The 27,181-nt window shown below is 39.9% G+C and overlaps 1 protein-coding gene across 19 annotated transcripts in view; it reads left to right on the forward strand.

Moving 5' to 3' along the window:
* The window catches only part of sorbs2 (sorbin and SH3 domain containing 2), a 158,190-nt gene that overhangs the window by 19,274 nt on the left and 111,735 nt on the right, over positions 1-27,181 (forward strand). For 15 of the 19 annotated variants that reach the window (XM_031896090.1, XM_031896099.1, XM_031896094.1 and 12 more), the window contains exon 2: positions 4,759-4,905. The exons of 2 other annotated variants lie outside the window; for them this stretch is intronic. The gene's annotated coding sequence lies outside the window, so the exon portion shown is untranslated. 19 annotated transcript variants of the gene reach the window in all.

The following is a 27,181-nucleotide window of genomic DNA, read 5'->3' on the forward strand; positions in this document are numbered from 1 at the left end:
AAATTTTGTATTCTGATATTTATTTGGCTAATTAATATTAACTTATGGTGGTTTACAAGTAGGGAGTCCTTTTTCTGAAGCCACTGTTGCTTATAAATCTATTATAAGACCTGTTCCTGCAGCTGTCACTGTGTAATAATAACAGGGATTCATATACAGTAGAAACTGGTATCCTTAGCCATTCCAGCTGTTGGGGTGCTAAATCTCTCAGAAAAACAGGCTATCCAAAATATATATTTTGTTTCATTAACACAAATGTTTTATTATCTATAAACTATAAATAAATGGATTGGCAGTTAAGGGCCATGACAGACGGGGAGATTTACCATGGGCGACTAATCTCCCCGAAATGCCAGTGGGATGGCACAAGCGGCGCGGCAATTTGCAGAAAACGCCGAAGTTGCCTTGAGAGGAAACTTCGGCGATTTTGGCACCGCTTATGTCATCACACCTGCGATTTATATTCTAGCCGGTGGGATGGTAGACAAGGGAGATTTGTCTAAATACAACACAAAACTAATAGTGTGTCTTTTTCTTTTTTTTGATAATTCCATACCTGTATTACCAATCTCTTTTCACCAAAGTTAATATTTTACTATACTTGACTGAAAGGTATGAGAATATCTTCTTCATGTGACCTCATAGGCCTTGGTTTCTAATGACATATGACAGGCATGAAGCGCTTCCAGTTACCAATGGTCAAAAATAGTCAGCGAGACAAAAATTTCAATCCAAAGTAGAAACAGCCTTATGTCATTAGTAATAGGAGCCTCATTGTTTTGGTGTATTCATAACATGCAGAATCGAACGCCAAGCCAAGAATGGCCGACAATAGCAAAACAAAACAAGGAGCTGCCAGTTTTTGCAAACACTTCCTCAAGAATGTAAAGTATGATACTTCCCAATAAAGCAGGCTAGCACAATTAACTGTGAGTGGTAAACAACTCCTTCCAAAGAATAGGTTTTGAAACACAATTCTGAGTAATCACACCAACATACAGTAAGGGACTCCCAAAAGCTACTGCATTAATAAGATCAATATACAGAAGCCAAATAATACTTAAAATAAAGGAAATGTTTTTTTTTTTTATTCTAACTTTCTGCCCATGCAATGAGCAGAGTTAAGATGGGCACACATAGCCAGATCCACTCATTTGGCAATGCACATGGTATTTGGCACTATGGCCAACAAATGGATCACAGTATCCAAGGCTATTGTGATACTAATATCTACAGATAGTATTGTTGTTGGTATATATCAGTGCTGTCCAACTGGCGGCCCGCGACCCCCCTCTGTGTGGCCCCCCAACTGTCTGGCTGCTTTGATGGCTTACCTTTGTGTTAGCTTTAAATGGTATCAGTACTGAGATTAACTGGCCCCCTGCATGGTTCTCACCTCAGATTCAGCCTGTAATCCCGCTGTATTGTTTAAACATGTAATCCCCTGTGTTTTTCACACCTTTTAGTTTCTGCATTGTTCACCCCCTGCAGTGTTCACACCTGAGGCTCAAGCTGTAATCACCCACATTGTTCAACTGTTCACACCTCAGACATTGTATGTAGTGCCTGGACTATGCTGCCTGTGTATATGGCACACACAGAAAGCATAGGGGAGGCAAAGTATGGCACATAGGCAGGATAGGGCAGGGAAAGTATGGAACACACAGGCAGCATATGGCAGGCAGAGTATGGCACACACTGGCAGCATAGGGCAGATAGAGTATGGCACACACAGGCAGCATAGGGGAGGCAAAGTATGGCACATAGGCAGTATAGGGCAGGGAAGGTATGGAACACACAGTCAGCATAGGGCAGGTAGAGTATGGCACACATAGGCAGCATAAGGGAGGCAGAGTGCTGCCTGTGTGTGCCATACTCTGCCTGCCCTATGCTGCCTGTGTGTGCCATACTCTACCTGCCCTATGCTGACTGTGAGAGGTGAACCTGGCAGGGGTTTGTTCTGGGAGTTTGTTAGTAGTTGGAAATAGCCATTAAATGGTCCCTAAGGTGTGTAGTTATGTTGCTGGGGGTTGCTGTGCTATCCACAGGGGAGGAGGAGGCATATGGATTTAAGGGTGTGTCTTAATATTACATAATATAATTCTTTCATATATGAATAACTGTTGATATCCCCGCAGTGAGGACCAAGCATTTGGGTTTTTGCTGCACTACCACCATTGTGATAAAATGGGTGTGGTTTGAAGTGGGTGTGGTTAAAAAGGGGAGTGGCCAAAACTGGCTTCCATTAGCGGCCCTCCACCATTTATGCTAGAGAAATTCCGGCCCTCGGCACCGCAGAAGTTGGACAGCACTGGTATATATGGTTTATGTATGTGAGTGTATAGATAGGTCAGTATGGGTTTGTGGGCGCTGGGTTTACTTGAAAGGGTTGAACTTGATGGACTCTGGTCTTTTTTCAACCCTATGTAACTATGTAATACAGTGGAGCCTATAGAGACTCATTGGATGAGGGCCACATAAATGTTCCAATACAGTCCTCATCCGATGGGATATTTTAACCTGCCTGAATGATATCTGCCTGTTTTTTTGATCTGGTAGGCCTGCCAGTGCCTTGCCACCATTCTTTTTTATGCACTCCGGGCAGGGGTCAGGTGGTTACATCATGGGGGCAGGCTGTAATATTATGGGGTGGGTTGGGTGATGACAGAGGTGGGATGGGTGATGTTCAGGGCAGAACTATGATGTGGCGATTAGTTGAACACTGTCTGTCAAGAAGAGTCCTGCCTGGACTTTCTAATTTAAAAAACAGAAACACAGTTTTGACCCAGACAGTTCTTTCCAAAATCTGGGCTGGCTGGGTTAAAACTGGACAGGTGGCAACCCTACCTTTCAGTAGTGTGGAGGCATTGAGTTAGCAACTTTTATTGACCCACTTATGGCTTTCTTTAGTTTAAAGAGATGTGAAGAGCTCCATTTAATGCTCCCACTGCTATAAATAAGGAGCTCATTATACAAGGGTTTTATCTTGGAGGAGAATCTGATCAAATATCTTCTCTTCCTTCCACAATTGCTCTAATGAACCAAAGAGTTGGACTGGGTGTAAAATGAAATTACTCTTTTGTTGCACTAATGGGGAAAAATTTTACAACCCAAGCTCACTTCAGTTGGCTTAACTAATAGCAACATGTTATGTGAGTAAATGTAAGTGGCTGATTAACAGAACAAGCCTGCAGAAACATGCTTTGTATTTCATCTTCTTAATTAGATTTGCATATCTGCGTTACTTTTCCATGTTACTGAGTCCAAATATTCAGCATACTTTGCGAGCAGGAAGCTTCATATTTTACATTCAGACACCAAGAGCATAAATAGAGGAAGCTTGTTCAAATCAGGTCGGTGAGTTTCGCTGAAACAATGAAGGGAAAAGGCCACTCTCATAATTTAACCTAATCATGGCACTTTGCATTATCTGTCCCTCGCACTTCTGTGACATGAAAAAGACAGCAAGAAACATTTTAGGCAGTGCTTTACAGAGACTGTTTAATCACTGAAACTGATTAACAACTAGCATTATTATTTGTAGATGTAGCTATTGACAGGAATAAAAACTTGAGTAGGTTAGAATGTTCCTATTTCAAAGGTTATGCTTGTTTGGCCAGGTTGTGAAATGAGAAAGTATTTGAAGAATTTGTCCATTTGGTGGGTGATATAGTGCTACTGCAATCACATTGCAATGAAGGGGATAGTAGAAGTTGGAGCGAGGACTGCATCAATGATCCATTGCGGTCCCAAATCCAAGGAAAAATTAAGACAATTTTTGTCCAGATATCGGTTGGGGAGGCCTGTTGGAGGGCCCCATACACGGGCAGATAAGCTGCCGAGTTGGTCTTAAGGACCCAAATTGGCAGCTAAAATCTGCCCGTGTATGGCCACCTTAAGTGTGCAGTACTGCGGTTATTTCTTTTTAAAGAAATGGAAAATGGAAGCAGCAGTCAGTGGCAGAAAAAATGCCCCATCCCGTCAGAGACAGAATTCAGTGAGCAGTAAAAACAATGTGTGGCAATAGCCTAAAGCTAGCCTTGCACAGTCAGATCCATTCACAGTCCACTTTCTGGAGGGGCCAGATTGGCAGTTTTTATTGGTCCACTATGGCCATATTAATTTGCCTGTCTCAGGAAAAAAACACACTATTTTTGGCAGTGTGCACCTTCAGCTATTGGTTTGTGCTGTAAATTGTACAGTAATCAGCAACAAGCTGCAGGCTGGGCTACACTGATACAGAGCTTTTCTGTCAGCATCTTGTCCTGCTAAACTGCTCTGCCACATTCACTTCCCAAATGTTATTATTTCCTCTGCTACTAGAGGTGCTGCCATAATGTCTGTTAATAATCACAGATAAATTCAGCTATAAATTGGACTGATTTTATTTTTGATACCAGAAGAGCCCTGTGACCATAGCTAATTACCCCCCCACATAGTTAAATCTAAAGGCATGCTACTCCTACACGTTGATATATTTTGTGAATGGGGGCAGGACAGTTATGTGGCTAAATACCTGGAGTGTACAGCGTAACTCTCACACACACACACACTGGCTCCATGGCAGAGGCAAGGTGACACATCCCTCACAAGAGCTGGCTGAATAGGTAGCCCCCTAGAGAGCAGTGAAGGGAGGTCTCACAGGCTGAGGCAGACAAGTCCGGCGTCTCCTGCTGGAAATAGCTCACATGCTCCCTGGACAGTAGCAGCTGCAATTCCTCCACTAACGCTGCCCGTGTGTCTCTTCCTGCCCCGCAGCCGCTTGGATTTGCCCAAGAGCGAAACTCCCAGAGAGGCGAGAAACCTGTACCGCGGCTTCATCCACACACACAAGCCCCGGAGCCCGGGCTCCCCCCTACCTGCGCGCTTGCACTCGCCCAAAGCGCTCAAAGCACCTGCTCCTCGGTAAGTGGCCAAGACCAAATGCTCTTTGTGGGGGGGTTTATCCACCCGTACCTTTATCTTCCTTGTGCAGAGAAGCAGATGTGAATGTGGGTTATTTATTGCTGCAGTGCGTGTGTGTTTGCCAAGTGCTGCTTAGTGCTAAGCCCATGACACCATGAATGTTTGTTTTGTTCAGAAATAACCTAATGATGGGTCATATTTCTTTTGGGTCAGTAGCTGTTGCTGAACTACAACTTCCAGCAGCACTTCCAGCTGCCATTGCACTACAACTTCCAGCACCTTCATTTGTTGCTGATCTCCCACAATCTCCAGCTGTTGCACAACTGAAAATACCAATTCTCCCAGCTGCTGTTGGACTGCTGCTGGGGGTTCCACATTAGCAGCTGGAGGGCAGCATGTTTGACTACTGTCATGTTTTGAAACCATTTTAGATAAGTCAGTTGCTTATTTTACAAACAGGTGTGTTGTTACCTGCCTAATGGGCTGTCCGTTTCAGGTTTAATTACTTGTTATTTAATATACACTGTGCATTGTGTTTCTGTCATTGTGTGTCATTCCTTTCAGATAATAAAAGAACAGCCTTTCCTTGTTGCTTGTCAACTGCAGCGTGAAAATAAACTACCCAAAATAACATAATTTCCCTCGCCAGTGCTCAGCGAATTTGTGTGTGTGTGTAGGTTCTGATAGTGCACCTTACCCAAAGGATATACTCATGGCATACATGGGTTATACATTGGTAAAGGTAAACATGGGCATATAAGCATGAGCATTTGGGGTGTTTTTCAGGTGTAAAACCTGGGGCCCTTCATCTGTTGGTGGATTACTATTCTAAGGTTAATTTTGCCAAGCTGAAAGAGTCCAGCTTAAAATGTAAGGGCTATGGTACACAGCATAATTCCAGGTGTTTTGTCACCTTTATGACTAATAGCTATGTCCCTGGAATCTCTCCTTGTTGATTTTAGTGTCAGTCGTCTGTACCTGCAGGTGCCACTCGCAGCAGATGGCTGTGTGCCGTAGCCCAAATAAGTATAGCCTTTTCAATGTGTTAGACCCTAAACTTAAAGTTAAATTACAATTTATGGGTTAATGTAATAAACCTTCCAAAGTTTAATCCTGGTCCAGTAACCCCTAGCAACCATTGGACATGTAGCTTTTCTTTTCACCTGCTTGAAGGCAAATCTTTGATTGGCATCCTTGGGTTATTCAACCTAATGTAAATTTTATAGCTTTTATTACATTACCCCTATTGGTGCCTTATAGGTGGTCCTGTTATTGGTACCCTAGTACCCGATTAATGGTTAAAATTTTACTGCATAAATTGAAAAACAAAAAAATATAAAAACAAAAGTGCTACAAAACATGCAAACTAACTGCAAATGCCACTGTCTAGACAATTCTGAGTTAGTTTTTAAGGTGACTTACCCCTTTAAATATGCAGGGGTGATTAATTTGTAAACAGGTCATTGCCTGTTCCACACAGGGCCCCCCTTCCGTCTCACCATCAGTCTACTGTAAATACCATCCCCAGTGTATGGTGATACCTAGTATCACTAAACACTTGAGCTATCCCGGGCAGATGTAGCATTACGCTCTGGAGTCCTTTCTTAAGACAGGAGACGCCAGGCCTCATTTAGGATGCCTTCTTTTTTTAGACTTGTAACCACCTTGCTTTCCACTTCGACTTCCTACTTGTAATGACAATATAGTCACACGCCTGAAGTATCCGGCTTTCTCTGTGCCGCCCTGTTAGTTCAGAGCCCTTTATAGAGCTAACAGTGCCACACTGACAGCCTGAGTGCGTTGGCTGAAGTAATTTTCCTTTACATTGGAATCTAAAAAGATGATGAGATGGGAGAAGAATCTCTCTGATAAGAGTTTACAAATACAGAGCATAGTTTCATTCCTAGGGGAAATATTAACAAGAGTAACAGGAGGTAACCTTGCTCTGCTATGTGCTGGCTGCCATGCCATACACCTTTCTTTCTAAATACACAACTGGAGATAGAACTCTTTTATAAGGACATTAAGAGTTTGTGCTAAAAATGCAGATTGTGCCTGGTTTGCCAAATAAGGAGCAAACTAACGGGTGCCTTGGTACATGGGAGCCCTGTAATTAATGCTGGTTTTGAGGAGATGTTATTTCCAGGGCTTCATTTGCACATTACACCTACACATGCTACTGATTTGTATCTAATAAATTAATCACTGTAACACAGTAACTATGGCCAGCAATTTTGTTCTCTTATTCTGAATTTTGCAATTTGCATCCATTTTTACACTGTTGCTACTCAGTTCCTGTACCAATCAAGTGAACATTGGAAATACTCATCCTGCACCAGGCCTGCAGCTGGAGTCTGCCTGGTATGTTACTTGCCGACCCCTGCTATATCTATATCCTGCTTTCACCCACCAGTGTATAGTGCAGATTATTACAGGGGAAAAAATGAAGCTTTTTTTCCAATAAACAATCCACCTCCTTACTGTAACCAAGAGAATCCACCAAAGGGGATGCAAAGCAAGAACCACCTACAGCAATGTACTCAGAAACGGGTTTAGGGCATTGCTCCTTGCCTTACTGTATGCATGGTGCATGTGTCAGAATAATGCCCCATACTGGCACAGCATGTTAGGTACAAGGAACGTCAAAATAACAATCACACAATCAGATCATTACATTATGGTATATTGGCACAATCTCCAGGCAGACAGTTGCATATTATCATCACATGTAAATATGCATAATGCTTTAGGGGAGTCAACCCCCATATGTAATAAAAGGAACAAAGCATGCCCAGGTGCAGCAACCCATAGCAACCAGTAAGTTGTTAACTTTTAAACAGGTGACCCCCCCATCCCGTTGACTGGTTGGTATAGGTGACTAGGCCTTTATCAAAGTTTGCACCTTTTATTACATAACCCTAGGCTGCAGTTCTGTGTTACATTAGTGCAGTTGGAGCCACATTGGGGTAAAACAATGAACATAAATGCATAATGTTATTTTCTTAAAACACCAATTTAAATTCAATAGAAATAACAGAATGTGATCTTAAGTTGCCAACTCAGAAAATATTAAAGGTTTAAATGTGCCAGTGAAGGTCACTAGCCAATCTAACTAATCAGTCTGGTGCTTGAGGCCAATGTTATTAATAGGGGAAAAACAAAACTATAGGATTTTTTTCCAGAAAATGTGGAAATCCTAGTTGTAGGGTTGGGTTTGGCTTTTTTTAAGAGGCACCTTGGGGCACAACAGGAAAAAAGTAGTGTTGAGGGACCACTTTGTATACAGTTTAGGTATATGACGCTATAGAAGAGCATAGGTATGTGGGGTAATGTGAAGAGGAACCTGCACCAAATTTGCAGCTCAAGTGTGCCCCTGGTAGACAAGAAAATTACTTGCCGGTTGCTTCTAATCAGTGTGTGTTGGAATGTATGCTTTGACATGTGTAATCTCTCTGCGTTGCATTGACAAGCTATACTTCAGAGAGGAAATTAGCTGCAAGTATGCATGACCTAGCCACTATCAATGACACTTAAGGGCAGAAGTGCATAGCCTCAATTTCACAGGACTCTAAAAATAGTATATTATTAATTATCTCCCTTTTCTGTCAATCAGAGTCAGTTTTGTACTCTTTTCCTTTTAAATCAGTACATTTATTGTCCAGGGCTAATCAGAAATCTCTGCAATGCCACATTTATGTCCCTCCCTATTGTTGACATGATTCAGAGTCCATATCCAACAACATTAGGGTTAAAAAGTAGCATTTAAATCTAAACTGGGATATTCCAAGCACATAAAAGCTTAAAGATCAAAAAGATGTTTGTTAATATTTGTGAATGTTTGCATAACTTTCTAATAATCCATTTGCAGTGCTCCTGCCCCTTTACATTTGCATGGATCACCATCTAATCCAGGCTGAAGGACATCCCATCCAGCTACGTTTAAATGCTCCAGCCTCGCCCATGGCACGTAATCTTTACAATGTGCATCAGATAGTACGTGGATAGAAGTACACAGGCTAGGGGTGTTTATTTCAAAGGTGTTTGTTCCAGCAGAAAAGCTAAGGTTTAAACCTATAAAGGATGACTAAGGAAAGGAGAGCAAGATGAATAAAACTGTAAATATGACAAAATCTATGGTGTTTGCATTTATCTCACCGTACTAAGAACAAATTCTAAAAATGACTTAAGAATTCTTATTTTACAATAACCATTAAGGTTACTGGCAATACGGCTATTGTGGTACAGCATTTCAGCCTAGGCTGGCATAGTGCAATTCAAGTCTTCCTATGTTTAGGAGGATAGTCTGAGGTTTAATTAGTGCTAGGGGTAGGCAGAGTAAGGACAGTGGCACACGGGGACATTAGTTGCCCATGAAAAATCTTCACTATTGCAGGCGACTAATCTCCTTGACATGCCATCCCACCTGCAAGAATGTAAATCACTGGTGGGATAGCACATGTGTCAGTTTGGTCTTCCTTGCAAGGCAACTTTGGGCGACCGAAGTGATACGTATACCATCCCACTGGCAATTAACATTCTTGCCGGTGGGATGGCATGACGGGGGAGATTAGTCGCCCGCAATAGTGGCAATGGCATGGGGTTGAAACTTGGAGGTCAGTAAGTTACTCAACAGTGCAGTAAACATGAGTGAGATAGCCACCTGTGGGGGAAGCAGCAGTGGCGGCACGGGAGGGCTTGTGAACAACAAGAGGCACAAGAGTGAGGGGTAGCTTGTGAGTTACTAGCAGCAGAGGGGGCGGCATAGTTGCAAGTCGATCCTTGGGTGCCAGTAAAACTTGGTCCGGCACTAGGTATAATTGTATTATTTTGGTGCAGATTTCCGATACTGTATAATAGATGTCTTATATGGCAGTCCTTGTGCCCCTATTATGGAGCATATGGCGTGTACGCATATGCTCCAGAATAGGATCACACTAGGCAGATTCATAACTTCATGGACCCAGACCCCGACATGAAATAGGGGCAGACTCACTCAGATTTTAAGTTCACCAACATCAAATTTGACTGGCTATTATGGATTTAATGCCCAGGTACAAATTTGCCCACTAATATTCTAAATCAAGTTGTATTAAATTCTACTGAATTCCAAACTAAATAACAAGATCTGAGGCAAGATTTGCATTTGATGGAATGTATATTATTAAAGTAACTTGATTTAAACCCAAGCAAAACACAAATAGATAACAAACTTCATCATATAGGATCTGATCCAGATACCAGTGTTCTAGAGTTTAAACTATACACCCTCGGTGCCCATATGCATCCTCCCCAAGTCCCATTGATTTCTGACTGGCAACGCAGGCATTACCAGCAGACAGTAGTTAGGTAATTGTCAATATTTGAAGCTTCTCTCATTTTGTGTAGGAAGCTGAGGCATTTATTATTGCAGTGGTTAATACAGAGTAGTGTACAGTCAACTTGGGGTAGGCCAGAGAAGCTAGGCAAAATCTATTAAGAGAATAACAGCATGTAAAAGAAAGGAGCCTCCTGGGAATGCAGGAATGCCTTTTATTTGCTTCACTTTACCCCTGAGCTCAGTATTGCAAACAGTAACATTTTGTGCAGCCTACATGGACACAGTGATGTCTTTGTGAACTTTCCAAAGGTGGTGTCAAATGGACTGGGAAAAATAAAAAAAGAAAGGAGCTCTCCTTACCTGCTCTTATGGGATCCACTTCCCAAGAACAGAGCAAGCCTTTACTAACCTTGCCATGACATATATTCACCAAACATGCAAGCTTGTAGTCTGTGCCGTGTACTCAGCTGTGTGTGCTTATGTTGGATTATGTTTTACATGTTAGTGGAAGATAACATTTAATGTGTTAGGGTTATTTTGTAACCTAGGTTGCATTTTCCCCAGTGTAAAGAGTAATTAATAACACTTAAAGGGCAGTGGCTAATGGAATTAAACATGAATGCCACCCCAAGTCCATCCAAATGGCTCCACCAAAAGGAATTGTATTTGTGATTTGGTAGAAACACTACAGAAGCACTGCTCTAGGACAGTTCTGTGCAATAGCTGTAATCATTGCCTCTGTTTAGTTCAGAATGGTAAGCACTATAATATGCTGCAAAATGTAAAATGTCAGTCAGTATTCATAGCACATAGTCCCAGTAATAATTCACTTGGGCGGCAAAAGCAACATGTTGGCCGTATAGGTTTCAGCAGCCAGATATAGTGTCACAACGACAGTAAATCACTGCTGAAATGGAAAACCCTACAAGTGCTGTGTATTTTCAGTGCCATCCCTGCTTTGGTCTACTAGAAGACCTTGCCAGAACAGTAACCATGTTCTTGTTTTGTTGTAAACAAATTGCACTGGTGTGAGGGATCACATAATAATAAAAGGAAGTACCTTGAGGCGTTACCTCAGAAATGTGATATTTGAAGGGGCATAGTATAGACTCCCGTTCCAAAGTATAAAAAAATACATAGATATTTTATACCCAAAGGCTAGAGGAAAAATTCTAGTATCCTTTGTACATCCTTTATGTAATGAAGGTGCTACACCTTTTGGTCTTTGCACGCATGGAGGTCTAGTGCTGTGTTATTTTTTTGTGTGTTTTTTTCTTAGCTAAACACTTGGAGGACTTGCTCAGAAAAGTCTTTGGGAAAACCAACATTAAAAAGGGCACAAGACTCAAAAGCATGTTTTATTCATGACAGTTCACTAAAAATAGTGGGCCAAAGTTGGAAATCTGGATAGGACCAATCACCAGTTGCAGCATTATAGTAATTATGACTATCATGACACATGATGTATGACATATGATGACACAACCCTGTCATCATCCAACCCCCCTAAACGTCATGTTCCCAACCCCTTGAAATCACCCGCCCACTGCACGTTTTTTCTTTGCAATAAAGTTGGCCTACACCCCACGTTTACCATTTCTGCATTAGAACATTGCATTAGAACATGCAATTGCATTCTTTGCTCTAGAAAGATGAGTTTCCATTTTTAAAAATGCAAAGTTACCAAAATGCCCCTGGTAAACTGCCACACACTGCTGCCTGATGCAAGTGTCTCTTCCAGCTTACATTCCTCTCTGCAAGTTGGGATCATTCCTCTCTGCAAGTTAGGATCATTCCTCCTCATGCCTGACCCTGCCACTGCATGCCTCTTCCCCATGAAGTACTATATAGTGCAGGTATAGTGCAAGTAACCCCTCTCATGGCCTGACGCCTCACCTAATTTGCTGAACTGCCGGGAATGCTCCTGCTCACTGTAAATTGGAGATGACATGTTAGGGATTTGAGGTCCCAGAATCCATCACTTGAACATAGAACCGTGTGAGGGAGGGGTAAAATGAAATAGTCACAGCCTAAGGGGGTGTGAAATAGTCTTTGCAAATCAGAGGCAGACTTTCATGGTTTCTTCTCAATTTGAGGAATCAAAGAATATCTGTGTAATATACATATATTACACAGACCATTTGGCCTTAGTTTAAAACAGTACATGTATTCACATTTCAGGGCATCTCTAGTCCTTGGCAAGATTTCTCCTTAGTAATGTACCTTTTACATTGGGCTACATGCCTCTTGGAATCTGAGACTTCAGAACTAACATGCAACAACTTTACACCTACTTGTAGGTGATTGACTAGATTTTAGAGAAAACACTAGCACATGTAAATATTTGACTACTGCCACAGTATGACCAAGGGGTTAACATTCTCACTGAAGCATATGTTTTCATCTTGCTACTTGGTCTGTGTAATCTGCACTGTATAAAGGGAAGCGGCCAGTTCATCAATCACCATCACCGTCAGCGTAGCATGTCAGGGTTGCTAATTTCCGAGACACTTCAGTGACAGAGAGCTCACCCTGCTTGTCCCAAGTCACCCAAGATCCAGTATTGTTGGACTTACAGGAGCACTCTAATGTTTTCATTTCACTGGAGCAAAACTTTGCTTCAGTTATTTGTTTTTCTTTAACAAATTCCCAGATAATAAACTAGTGACGTTTTATATGTATTTTACCCTGTCTTTACAAAAGCTTTCCAAAAATTGATGAATCCAGGGATACTGGAAGAGTTTAAAACAAGTTCATGTAGTTAAATAATATTGTACCAGTATTTTATTATTATTATAATTTCATTTTACACAGCATAATAAATAGGCCCCTATGCCTTTGCTAGTTGTTTTGTCTACTGCCTGATTTCACTGACATAATGTAGATCTCGTAACGCAAGTAACACCCAGCACTAGCCCTTATAATCCCTTCCTGAACTGTTTAGTTGTTAGCTGTAAGTGCGCTCAGGGACTAGGATTAGGCAGTGAGGGTGGATATGTAACAATATATTTTATTAAAGTAGTCTCTTCAAAGGGACACAGCAAAGTCAAATCTTCTTATGGGGACAACTCAAGGGTTCTAAACCATGCTGGTTTAAAGTTCGTGTACCCAATTAGCCCTAATTTTCCTTGGAAATCCATCACATCTTGGCTCTGGCTGCCAAATAGAGACTTGAAGGTGAACTGCAAGGATTTATGCTTTCTGATTGAGTTTGTAGGCATGTCTTTAGATTAACCCCCATTTTTACATTAACTCATTCAGTTTGTGGTGGTTATGGTCTGTGCCAATAATGCAAATGAAGGCGTTTTAAACCAAACAAGCAGATCTTCTCCTGATTATGCCCACCTTGAGGCTTTTATCGGCTCGTGTATGGCCACCTTTAGTCTCACAAAGTGAACCAACCCCTCCCTCATTGTTAAATGATGGATTCTGGACTTGATGTCCCTCTGCTTTTCATGGTGTGCAGTGCATAGATTCACTGGAAAGCAAACGGACTTCCATTTCCATCCTAATGATTTGTATCAAGACTTCCTTTAAATCTTTGGAATAAGGAATATCACTGTGGAAAATGGCATTATTATTTAAAAATATAGCACTGAGTTATGAAAAATGTTGCAATACAATTTTTTTCCTATTTTAATGATGACATAATGTCATTAGGGACTGACACCTAAAATATGTCTTGACATATGGAAAATTTATTTTGTACACACAGATACTAACAAGTTTTGGTGGCTTCATCATAAATATAAGGATGCAGCATGCCCCTACAATTACATATATACATAGTAGTCATAGGGCATACTGTAATAATGGATTAACAGAGGTAGTATATCAGTCCGATGTACCAAGGAACAGCCAGTGAGCATACTGTAATCATTCAAGCTTTAACCACAAGGCAGTGCCTGGGAGGAAGTGTACAGCTGCCCACCATATACATACCAGGTAAAATGTATTTTCAGTACTTGTATGCTGGATGGATGATCCCATGTACAATGGCTATTGGTTGCTTAGTTGACTGGACATGTTTGAAAATGTAATCTACAGATGAAACCATGTGTCAGCAAATGAGGAAGTGAATATGAACCTCAGCTCAAATTTACTTTCTACTGTTCTGATTGTTTGGGCTGTATGGGCACCTATGGGACAGAAGGGTGGGTATAGTGTGTGTGTGTGTGGCCAACTGTATCAGTTCCCATGGACTGAGTAGTCAGTATGTGGAGCATAAGATAACAGAATCTTAGGAGCTGTCTTTACACCAGGTCAGTCACTCCTACATCCCCACCCAATGCCGAAAACCATGTTTTGTAAAATTACTATATCATTGTAGACGACAGGAGTAACATACTGGAACATATTTTTTGCAAACAAATCACACTTGATGCTATGAACTCTTTCACTCTCATTCACAAAGTGCATCATGCTGCACAGTCTTTAAATTCATTAAGTGTGTGGTGGAGTTTGGCAGGATTTACAATTTTTCAGTAAAAATATTTAAAAAAGAAGCCAAAGCTTTGTATTTAAAGTTAGACCTTGTGTAACTGGTGTCATTACCAGTGTCATTACTGGTATTATAACCACAGCTTTCAACTGACTTTCCACTGATTATGTTTGGGAAAATATTTTAAGATTTCAAAATTGCTATGATGTATTCTCTATTTTAGTAGGATTAAGAGTGCATGGATATATAAAGCTGGTTAGGAAATTTCCCTTTATTTTTTTTAGAGTCACTCAGACATATATCCAGATGGCTAGTAAAGGGTGTTGTTTTTATTGCTCCTTAAACAAATATAGGCTACAGTATTAGCATCTCCCCTGTGCTATACTCCTATAGTATTTATGATGGAGTGACGCACTATAGTCTATGTACTTACCGTTTCCTTGCAAACACAGCAAACCCTTATAACAAGCTCTTGTTTTTCAAAAGATACATTATTTTTTTGACAATGCTTTCCTCAAACTTTGAGTCATAAATGTAAGTAGGGCTGTCACCCGGCTGGTATTTTACAGGACTAGCCAGTAAATCTCCGGCTAGGGCGAGGGCCAGGATTACACATTTGCTGGCAATGTAATTGCCGTTAAGTTTCTAATTCCCTATAAAACCCTCCCTTCCCTGACCCTCTGTGCTGCTGGATTCTCCCTTATAGGGACATTCCCACCTCTGTCCTGCTCATTTCCTCACCTAGTCCGCCCATTTCCCTGGCCATTCAACCTATTTCCCCGCCCAGTCTGCCCATTTCCATGCCCCCATGTGACATCACCTCCTACTCCCACACCTGAAGGCTGGTATGTCACAGAAAAAGTAGAAACCCTACTTGTAAATGATATAGTAAGTCTAAAGCAATGATGTTAAACAGGGGGTCCTCTAGATTATACTAAACTACAACTGTTGGGAGATGTACTTGTGTAATAACATTTGAAAAGCCCCAAGTTTTCCATCACTAAAGGGTGTTCTGAAGCTGGACATACTTTAGATGATTGGCAAAGTCACCAAATAAATTGACAAAGGGCCAAACCTGTGCTACAGAACAAGTACCTTACAATATCCCAAGCTCCGTCTGCACAATTGTACATTGAGGAAGATAATGTTTGGCTACTTCAGTGTTTTCTTATGCAGCACATTTTCCCCCTGTGCCAGCAGTTGCCCATGAACTCAGCTGGGTGTGTAACAGTTGTTGTTCCCATGACACCATTTAAAAGCAAATGTTTGCTATGATGAGTTATCCTTGTAATGACAAGTGAGAGAAAGTTATGCAACCAGTAAGATTTGTGTTCAAAATATGGAAAGCACAAGTGCCTTAAAAGGTATTATCTCTAATACAAGAATACTGAGAATTGGAAGTGGCTCAGAGGTTTTCAATAATTCAGGAATGAGTGTTATGCTCACATGACTCTGCCATGAAGAATGAATGTAGCTATTTGTCTCTAACCCCCCAACGCTTCCAAAGAAGAAATTTCTGTCAGTGTATGAGATAACCTGTAGCAGGTAGAGTAAGGGGAGTGCTCTGAATTAGGGACCTTAGCTTAATGTCAAGTGTTAACCTCATGGCACTATATTTTACCCACTATTGTCATGTTGTGGAGAACAGAGGTGGTCAAAATGCCAGAAATCACTTGTCACTACTTACTATGTAAAGTATGGGAAACACTCAGCCTAAAGCTGGCCATACACGCACCGATAATATCGTACGAAACCTTCGGTTCGGTGCGTGTATAGTAAGTCGGCGAGTCTTTCCTCAGTTACCAGTCCTTCCCTATTAAATAGCAAATACTATTTAAATGTGCTAACATTTTTCACCAATGCAGCATTGTACACAAATTCTGTGGGGGGCCACATGGGACATAACTGTTTAGTTTGTTTGCTTTGATCCTAAACCTGCGTGCTCAGAATCACAAACAAACAAACTGAACAGTTAGTCCCATGAGGCTCCCCTTTAAGTCACTGTCAGACTAACAGGTTTGAGAGATGCAAAGGAGAAAGTTGTGTCCTGCTTTTATGTTAGATCCTTTCTAGACTTTGGGGCTGATTTACTAAGACACGAATTCGAATCCGAATTGGAAAAATTCCGATTGGAAAACGAACATTTTGCGACTTTTTCGTATTTTTTGTGATTTTTTCGGCGTCTTTACGATTTGCGCGAAAAAACGCGAGTTTTTCGTAGCCATTACGACTTGCGCGAAAAAACGCGAGTTTTTCGTAGCCATTCCGAAAGTTGCGCAAAGTCGCGATTTTTTCGTAGCGTTAAAACTTGCGCGAAAAGTCACGCCTTTTTCGTAGCGTTAAAACTTAAAAGGCGCGACGTTTCGCGCAAGTTTTAACTCTACGAAAAAATCGGGACTTTTCGCGCAAATCGTAAAGACGCCGAAAAAATCACAAAAAATACGAAAAAGTCGCAAAATGTTCGTTTTCCAATCGGAATTTTTCCAATTCGGATTTGAATTAGTGTCTTAGTAAATCAGCTACGAAAAAATCGCGACTTTGCGCAACTTTCGGAATGGCTACGAAAAACTTGCGTTTTTTCGCAAAAATCGTATTGGTAATGAAAAAGTCGCAATAATTTCCGAAAAAATCGCAAAATACCGATCATTACGAAAAAAACACAATCGGACGCATTCGGCCCGTTCGTGGGTTAGTAAATGTGCCCCTTTGTGTTTACCCAGTTTTACTTTTAAACTGAACAGTTCCTAAAAAGCAGCCAGTCAGATCAGACATAGTAACAGCAGCGTTTTCTTCCTCTTTTTCGGGGATTCCAGTGACATAACCATAGAGGAAGTGGGCCCCGCAGTCACCAGGTTGCACAGGGGCCTGCTTCCTCTATAGTGACTCAAGGGGTGGGCGAGCGAGCATGCAGGCGGGTGGAGGGGATGCATAGGGTTGGATGTGCGCGCAAGACCCCTCCAAAGATATTTTTGACCCTCCAGAATATACAGTAGTTATGCTGCTGAGGAAAGCCCAAAATGCAGATTGTGATCTACCAGCAGGTCTTCTGATGGTGATGTGTAGATCTCAAGCAGAGTATAGTGTATAAAGAACTCTATTAAATTAACTATTAATTACTCCATATTATTCATATTGTAATAAAACTACCATAATAACAATTATTGTTTATTTAAGCACAACACTATATATTTTCTATTTTAATATATGTAATTAAATTACTTTCTCTATGGAACAGTAATAGAACTCTGGTGGCACATCTTAATGTCAAAGTATCACAAAAAAGCCTGTAAAGTAACCCATTCCCTACTGGATTCCCTGCTATAACTAGTCACAAGCTGCACGCAATAGGTGAACTGGCATACACACTTTAGTGTGATGTCCAAATAAAAGTTTGTTTTTAATCTAGTAAATGTTAATGCAGTTTATCTTGGATAGTGCACTGCTTGTGTTTTTATATTACTTTTCTATGAAACTTACATTAGGCATTGATTATAGACTATGCTAGATAGAGACTGCTTGCATCTAATAAAGAACACTCATGCTTTCTTGACTTTGATCCCTCTGGCCTAGCTGCATTGCTCATGGATCTGTCACACTACCCTCCATAGTGAATAAAATACCCACTGCATATGGCAAAAACCAAAGTATTGAATGACTAGGTACAGGTTGGTGTAGGGCCAAAGCGACTGCAGAACCTTAACTTAGTCTCTTTTGGAAAGGTGCCACTGAGGTTCTATTGGTCTGAACTGCTTTACCCTAGTGAGCTTTCATGCAAGGAGAACAATGATTCATAACAGGTGTTATTTTTTAAACTCAAAGAAAAAGAGTCTCTTTTAAGGTGACTCTAAGCAAAATAGTTCTTTGTTGATATACCCTTCCTTGGCAAAAGCACGCTCTTTTGTTTTGCAAAGTGCAAATGCAGAGTTGAATTTGATTAAGGCTCTCTGGTATGTTAATCCCATCTAATAGCTATTAAACTCCATATGGCTAAAGGATTGTTAGTGGTATCACATAAATGTTGGAATCATAAGGTACCATTTAAGGATTGATTTCTTTTTGTGTAAGACTTTCTTCTTGCACTGCACAATACAAGCTACTTTTTCTTGAAGTGGATAATCCCTTTGGAGCAGAATGGAGGAGGAAACAGACTTGTATAGGATATCATGCTTCACTGAACTTTCTGATACAGTTTAATGGGCCAGCATCACAGGCTATACAGACAGACAAGTATAGAGTATACGGCCTTTATATAATTATTTCAGCTCAGTTGAGCTTAGTTTGTGAAAATATCTTGACTATATATACCCTACAATGTCAGTCCATATGGCTAATGGGCTCTGTCCTTATCCAACAACACCCCAGTTTTGCTTTTATTTTTAGTTGAACCCTTAGTTTTTGACAGTTGAACTCTTAAAAGTAAAATTAAATTAAAAGGGTTTGAATCCTTTTAGCAAGTAGGCCCATGGAGGGATATGATTGCCATTTTGTAGTCAATAAAGAGTTTTCTGAGTCTATGGGATTAAGAAGGTTATCATGAGATTTACTAATTTCTTAGTTGTTACATGTTTTAAGTCCTATTCAGTAGAGTGGGAAGTGTTTGCTAGTGGTTTTGCTTGGGATTTATAAAACCCAGATTTTTACTGGGATAGTTTTGGTGATCAATATACTCTGCATAACATTGCCCTAAGGTCGCTAAATGTCACTTCCGTGAGCCACTGTGAAACATAATGGCTTATAAAATAGGTCAGTAGTTCAATGAGCTAAATACAATTGTATTTGTTGTAAAATGAATGGACCTCTGTGGGAAATTGTATGTGAATTAAAAATTATTTTCATATTAGATCAGCTTTAGGGTTAATATGTGGACTATTTGCTGAACATCTATTTAGTATATGGGCCATTCACACTGAAATGTCTGACCCATACATCTTGCTGCCTTTACACAGAGTATTTGTAGTGTAAAACATTCTAAAGAATAGCTCCGCCACAATATTCTCCTAAATATTCACAAGTGACTATGACATTTTGGCCCTTTCCGTGAGACTTTTGCTCCCCATGAATCATAATCATAAAATCGAATAACTGTGCAGTCAACAGTGCAAATGTCTTCCTTGTTCTTTTTTTTTTGTCCATATTCCAAATTAATTCTCCTTCATTACACCGCTGCAATGTTGGCCTGGGTATTCACAGTAACAATGGAGTTTAAAACTAAAGCTCCCAGCCACTCATTAACCACTTGAAACTATTCAGTACAGCTGTAAGCACGAGAGAATGTTATCATCAAATGCTCGGCAGATAGGGAGCTGCCAGAAATAGTTTGAAGTGGCTGCAAAAGGATCACTGGACATTCCTTGGACAGACATACACTGCAGTTTAATTTTAAAAAGGTCTAATATACAAGGTCGTACTTGCTGAGGGTAAGAGAGTTAGAGGAAACAGTTACCAAAACTGGTGGGATGAAGAAGAGTTTCCTGGCAGGACTGGCAGAGGCTAATGTACAAAATAAAAGAGGTCGTTCATCTTTAAATTAACCTTGAGTATGTTATAGAATGTCCTATTCCTAACAACTTTGCATTTGGTCTTCATTTTTTTATTTTGTATATTTTTTTAATGTATGTCTGATAAATCTTTCCAGCTTTTAAACGGGGGTCACTACAATTTTATTATTATATTTTACAATTATATGTAATCATTTTTATTCAGTCCCCTTCCTATTAATGTTTCAGCCTCTCATTCAGCCCACTGGTTGCTAAGGTAAACAAGACCCTAGCAACCAGATAGTTGCTGAATTCCAAACTGGAGAGCTGCTGAACTAAAAGTTAAATAACTGAAATAAACCAAAAATAAAAAACTAAGACCATTTGCAAATGGTCTCAGGATATCGCTCTCTACATCATACTAATCATACTAAAAGTTAATGTAAAGGTGAACAACCACTAAATAACTTAGAGATGGGAATGTGGCACAATTTCTTGGTAGACTGGTTATAAGAACCCATTCTCCTTACTGCTAAAAGATTGCTTGAGGTCTGTCAACTCTGACTCATTGTTTGTCTGAGGACCTAAACATAATAGCTGAGGGCCGTGAATCTAGCAGGGCTCATTTACTATACCGGTGCAAATAGGTGGTGCAAAACAGCACATTTTTTCTGATAATGCAGTGTCTTTCGAGGCATTACAGTTTCATTGCGTTTAAATTGTTCCTAACACACACAAACACAATTCACTAACATAATATCTAATTAATTTATCAATACAGACATAAAGATTGGGCCCCACTGGTGAATCAGGCAAAATTCTGGCAACATTAAAATGAGCACAACTGGTGCAAGTAGGAGTATGTAGAAAAGCAGCATGCTAAGGAAACTCTGGATTACCAGTTACTTGAGGTTCTCCTTACCCAAATGTGCCCTGTGCCTTGCACCCAGCTCTCCTAAGCAGTTGCAACTAGTATTTTGGGTCACTTTGCTGCTTGCTGCAATTATAGACAAGGGCTAGTAGACACAAGCACTTTTTTGCACCCTATTATTATTTTAGAGAAAAGTATGCAACAAATTTGAAGCTTTGTGGGCCAGTTCAAGTACAGGTTATAAACAGGTAGGGGAAGGTTGTGTTTTGGTTTCAGCTCTTCCAGTGGTACTAACCTGTTCAGGGTCGACTTGGGCTGGAGGAAACACCGTGAAAAAATCTAGTGGCCCCAACCGAGCTCACTCCACCCCTCAGGAACTATGGGCACCGGTGCTCCCCCAGCTGTGAACTGTGTGCGTTGGAGCTGTGACCCAGATCACGGTATGGGGAGCAGGAGCTCACGATGGGGTGGCGGGACCCAAGGCGGTGGCCCCGATGGTTCCCTGACACCCTAGTCCAACGCTGTACCTGTTAGGAAGAAAGGTTTAGGCATGTCAGAGCAGAGGCAATGGGTAGGTTTGTAAGTGTGAAGAAAGCAAAGATTTATTATTCCTGGTATTAGTCTTGTTGACTTACCTTGCCCCCATATTACTTAGACTCATAACTGTTTTCAGGACCTTCAGTAACTGTATTGGATTTGGAAGGGTGACACTTATGTCAAAATAAATCATTCACTCTCAACTAAAAATAGTATGTAATGATGTATGTAATGATAAGTAGGAAAGTACAGTAGTGTTGGAAAACCCATGGCATACTTTAGTTCTAAAATTTAAAACCAGTCCTGCTTTATGGTTTGAATTGAACTAAATTTCTATATTCATACATAGAAAGAGTATTGCCAACTGTTTTTTTTTTCTTGGGAAAAAAAGCAGGAAATAAGAAACACACTTGCCGTAAGGAAAATGGTTCACGGGCAAATTGTGGTGTAATTTGGGAGTAGCCTTAGCATACTGGGGCATGAATAAAAGGTATGCAGTGTCAGTATGAGTTCCTGTTTCTACAGAATAGATCAAATCTGGTGTTGATGGTTTATATGTGCATACAGAGTACTGTATATAAATGTGAAGATATATTTCCATTATAGCCCTTATGTTGTTGTTGAAATGAAATCACTGCTATGTGTTTTTATTGAGCTGAAGTCAGCAAATTTGCTTTCATGAGTTGTAATTAAGCATTCATTCATCAAAGCATTTTCTCTTGCAATACTGCATGGAGAAATGAGATTCCTCCTTTCATCCAGGAGAATTCTTTATCATGTTGGTAGATGTGCTTCTTCCCACAGCTCTCAGATTTGTGTGGAGATATGGCACGAAGGTCTCTGTACAAGCTATTTGAATCTGTGTATACAGAATCTTCCTCCTTATGCCCAGGCTTATTTAGAGAAAAAATACTCTAAATTAGAGGTTTTTACATTTCTTCATTATTGAACTGATTATTAACTGCTATTTAATCATATTCTACAGTTAGGAATATGTTTAGAAGAAAAGATGAAAATAACAAAGAACGGAAATGTGAGAATATAATAAATATCTTGTATATAATTCTTGGCCAGGTGTATATATCTTCAGTAGCATAAATACGAGTTACTAGGTCCCACAAAATTGCACCCTAGCAACCATATAGCTGCTGAAATTCCAAACTGGAGAGCGACTGAACAAATACCTAAATAAGTCAACAGCCATAAAAAAAGAAGATTAATTATAAAATTGGCATGGACTGTCTACATCATACTAAAAGTCATTTTAAAGGAAAACAATACTCCCAGAATGGATACTTAACCAACAGATTATATTATTTAACTGACCTATTAAAGAATCTCACCAAAATGGTCCGTAAATATTTCCCTTTTATATCCTTTCTACATATGAGCTTGTTTATGCAATATATTTTATAGAGACCTACATTGTTCGGGGATATAGTTTTCCCTTAAACATGGACTATCTCTTTGGGGCTGGACTTTTTGTCCAGCTGGACAAAAATCTTTTCACAGAGTTAGTTTTGGCATTTTGTGGGTACGTGGTGCCTAACAAGGCACTGCACAAAGGCAACAATCTAAGCAAGATAGTACCGATATATCATTATTATAGGCATTGTGAGTTGGGGAATAATCCAATTACAGTCCTCTCAATGGGTTTTGGACATCTCCCTAGATCCATAAAGATCTAAGCACTCTGATTAGTTAAGATGGGAATAAAGGAAATTGGACAAATATGTAGCAAAGATAAGATTTCATAAGACAAACACTATTTTCTTATTAAATTTAGAAAAATGGATGGAATCAAAACATCACAGGGTTTTTAATCTGTTGATTGTGTGATAGTAGGATCTTTATAGGAACAGTTGCACTGTTTTTGTTAGGAATAACAGCAACCTTGACTTGTACATGTTTATTAAGGCAACACAGCATGCATGCATAGTGAAAAAAGGTATCATTTATTAATTAATTTGCAACATTTATCTACATTGGTTTTTCATACTTTGCAAAGATGAATTGGGAAGAGTCTATAAAAAAATATGAAAAATAATGACAGAATCCCCTTAAGATGCCCATGAGGATGATAATCTTTTAAGACTGGTTTGTTTTATTTTAGAATAATTGGGCAATTTAGTGTGAAAAGGACAGTCAGAACTTTAAAAAATTTTAAAAGTTGGATTTCTTCCTTTGGCATTTTCCATAGCAATCAGATGCCAGAGCTAGAAGTGCTGACATTATTAACCAGTTTATGGCTGCAAAGCAGGTCATTTAATCTGTAGGTCATATTCTCAAGCATCAAAAGGGTTTTTTTTACATTGGTTATTACTGTAAAATATTAGCCGTGACATTTAGAAACAGGCTAGGTGAACTGAATACACTTAATAAAGGAAGTAAAGTCTCCAGGGTGAAACAACAAAGGGAAACTACACTTTCCTTTTTCTGATCCAACAGTATGTGTATGTTCTACATCTACATCATCTGTGGGAATGTGGCCCCCAAAATCAATCATTTTGGAATGACACCAGAGTTGGGGCATCTGACAAACTGATTCTGCGTGTGTTTGGGTCTTTGGGCAGCTGAAACTGCACAGTCCCACACTTGCTTGTGCTCTGACCAGTCAGTGCAATTTGCCCATACACATGTTTAACCAAATTGCAGTACTATCCATTTAGTTGTTTTTAGGACATTCACTCGGTATACTTGTCCCTTGTGTCACCAGTTTAGACCCTTTTCCTGATCACAAAGGGTTTTTTAATTTGTATATAGTAACCACATAAATCCATACAAAAAATTGCACAATAACCATGAGCAGGTAAGAACCCCTGCATTTCTAGCTTATCAATAAATAAATATTTAACTTGCATAAATATGTTACCATAATGTTGTCTCATTTCTATTTGCTTTACAACAGAGGCATTTTGGCCTTGTCATTTGTCCTCCCTATGCTGTTTTAGTAAGACAGTGCACTTTTGCGGTCCTGAAATAATACATTTCCATGTTAATAGCTAATCTTACTGTCTATTAAGGGACATTCCGTTGCTCTATGAAATGCAATGTGCAGACCTGGTAAATACTCAGGACTCTGAGCCAAATATGTGGCCCTCAATTTTTACATATTGCCCATAACTGGTTTATATACCATGTCTGTGTGCTTTGTTGCAGCACCTTGCTGCTGGGAATTGTATGTGAACAATGGATGCCTCTATCCTGTCCTATCATACCATACCTGATGCACCCAACTTTTTTTACCTGTACCTGCTTCTTGGTGGGATGCCACCATGTGCAGGGCTCTAGGCAGTTAATGCCCAGATGTGAATAAGTCTTAACTCATTCCAGGTTACATTGTGCCTGGATGTGAACTGGGACTATGCTCACCCGCTCATTCTGGGTTACAGACATAAGACGGCAGCGCAAGTCAATTCTGCTCTGTGGTTCAGTTAGTCCCGGTTAGTTTGGCTTGGCCCAGAGTAGACTCTTTTAAGGCCATAATGTTATCATTGCAGAACTATTATAGAGGCATTTTTACCTTGAGGAGCTATCCTTTTTTGCAAAAATATTTTTTGTTTGTGCTTCCTGACTTAGTGGAAGTAAAGTAGCAATTCAAAACAAGGCTAGCACAGTTACTTTTTCTCATTTAATATTTAATGTCTTCTGCCTTGTCTAACACCAAATTATGCACAAAGCCTAAATAATGCAAATAATCATTATGTTGCTAAAGAGCAGTTCACATCCATTCTAAACATGTACAGAGGAATGCAGACATTTCATTTTATTACAACCACTGACTGGTGCTGTGAAGGACATGTAAATCCCAAGAGGTGAAATGTAATAGAAGACATTTCAATGCAATTAGAGATTCTTATCTGCCTCTGTTAGTCACAAATATTAGGCAAAGGAGGAAAGTTGGTTATGGATGAAGCACACCTCATTCTGTACTTGGGTATTGCTCTGTGCCATCGATACTTTAAAGGCTTATTGTTGAAGTCCAAATGATATTAATATTTTTAAATGTATAGATGATAACTGTAGTTAAAGTACCTTTTGCTATGATTTATAGGACAGTTAAATATACATCATAACTGTAAATAGGCTATACATTTACTATATGATTTGGAATATAGAATTCCATTTTGCTATGTAAAATAACTTATCCCAGGATTTATAGGAAAATGAAACACAAACTATAACTGTAAAAAGGCTATAGACTTACTATATGATTAAGAATATTTAACAGAATTAACTGCTTTATACACAATATTACAGTTTCCTGGAATGCGGTTACACAACCAAATGGCTTTTTTTCTGTGGTTGGAAGCACAGCTGCACTCCCTCATGCAGGTATCCGGGTTTCAGGAGGTAATTACCGAGCCATGGTTAGCGCATCTGAATTGATCTCTGTGTAGCAGTTATTTGGAATTCCAAACAGGTCGAAACCACTTCCTTCTTTTTAACAAAATTACCTGCAACAAATCCATGTGGCTGGGTGCGTAATGATCAAACGCCTGTGCTTGCAGCTGATTTTCTAGACAGAGCAGTTGCTATGCATATCTGAGTTCTGTAAAGAAAAACAATATATAAAATCACAAATTTATTATGTATATATAGTGGCAGTAGCTAAAGTAAGTAAAAAATATAGTTCAAAGCTGTGTACTTCCACCCCCTAAAGATTCTAGAGCTTGCATTCCGAGGAAAGTGAAAGAAAGTGATTATTGGCCATGGAGCTTCTGTGCATGCTATGGCTCCATACATTCGCAATACTGGTAATTTACGTTTCCACTGGGGCCCAAGTGCTAGAGCACTAAGGGGTGCAAGGGGATGCCCCATAGTGCTCAGGTGACATGCACTTATGCGCAGAGAGCAAATCCAGCATGAGGAGCAGATCACAGCATCAGGAGGTGCAGGCAAGCCCTAACACCTTCCATAGCCCCCTAAGTTTTAGCTCCATAATTTGTGAATCTCAGTGATACCCACCACACTTGGACAAAGTGCTGCCTAACATAGGGACTAGCCTCAGAATCTTGCAGCCCTTCAGCAAGAATCAAACATAGTGTGCACAGTTTGCACAATGTATTCTACAACAAAAATTGCCATAATTTTCAACGTCAGAAATGCAGGAAAAAGTGAATTAATTTTACATATTTGTGTGTGCTTTCTTGTATGTTAAAACAATGTAACTTTTTACTGGAAATGTTTCTATTTGCAGCTCTAAAGCTATAGACCCGTAAAAATGTTGCTACCTGTTGGCCAACTAATGATTGTCCTTAATGTGATTGTGAAGCTAATAATGATCTTTGTGAGATTTGCTTGTGCAATAAGAGCTGCATTAGAAACCCATTACTTGCACTCTCTCACCTGGAACAATACAAAGTAATACTATACATGGACACCTTCAACCATCAGTCACATGGATCTTTCATTCCATTCCCACTAACATTTCTGTGCATTTCAGAGCTGCTAACCCTTTTATATTAGTTCACAAGAGATCCCATTGTCATTGTTACAGCTCCCAGCAGAGCAGTATTACTGTTTCCCTGAAATAAGGATAAGTTCACCAGGGCCTGTGAGAAGCTTACCCTTGTAATATGTCCCTTGCTGTTGAATGGGCCTTTTCTGAAGGTCTGGCAACCTTTGAACAA

Source organism: Xenopus tropicalis, chromosome 1 (assembly GCF_000004195.4).
Source record: "Xenopus tropicalis strain Nigerian chromosome 1, UCB_Xtro_10.0, whole genome shotgun sequence".
Classification (NCBI taxonomy): domain Eukaryota; kingdom Metazoa; phylum Chordata; class Amphibia; order Anura; family Pipidae; genus Xenopus; species Xenopus tropicalis.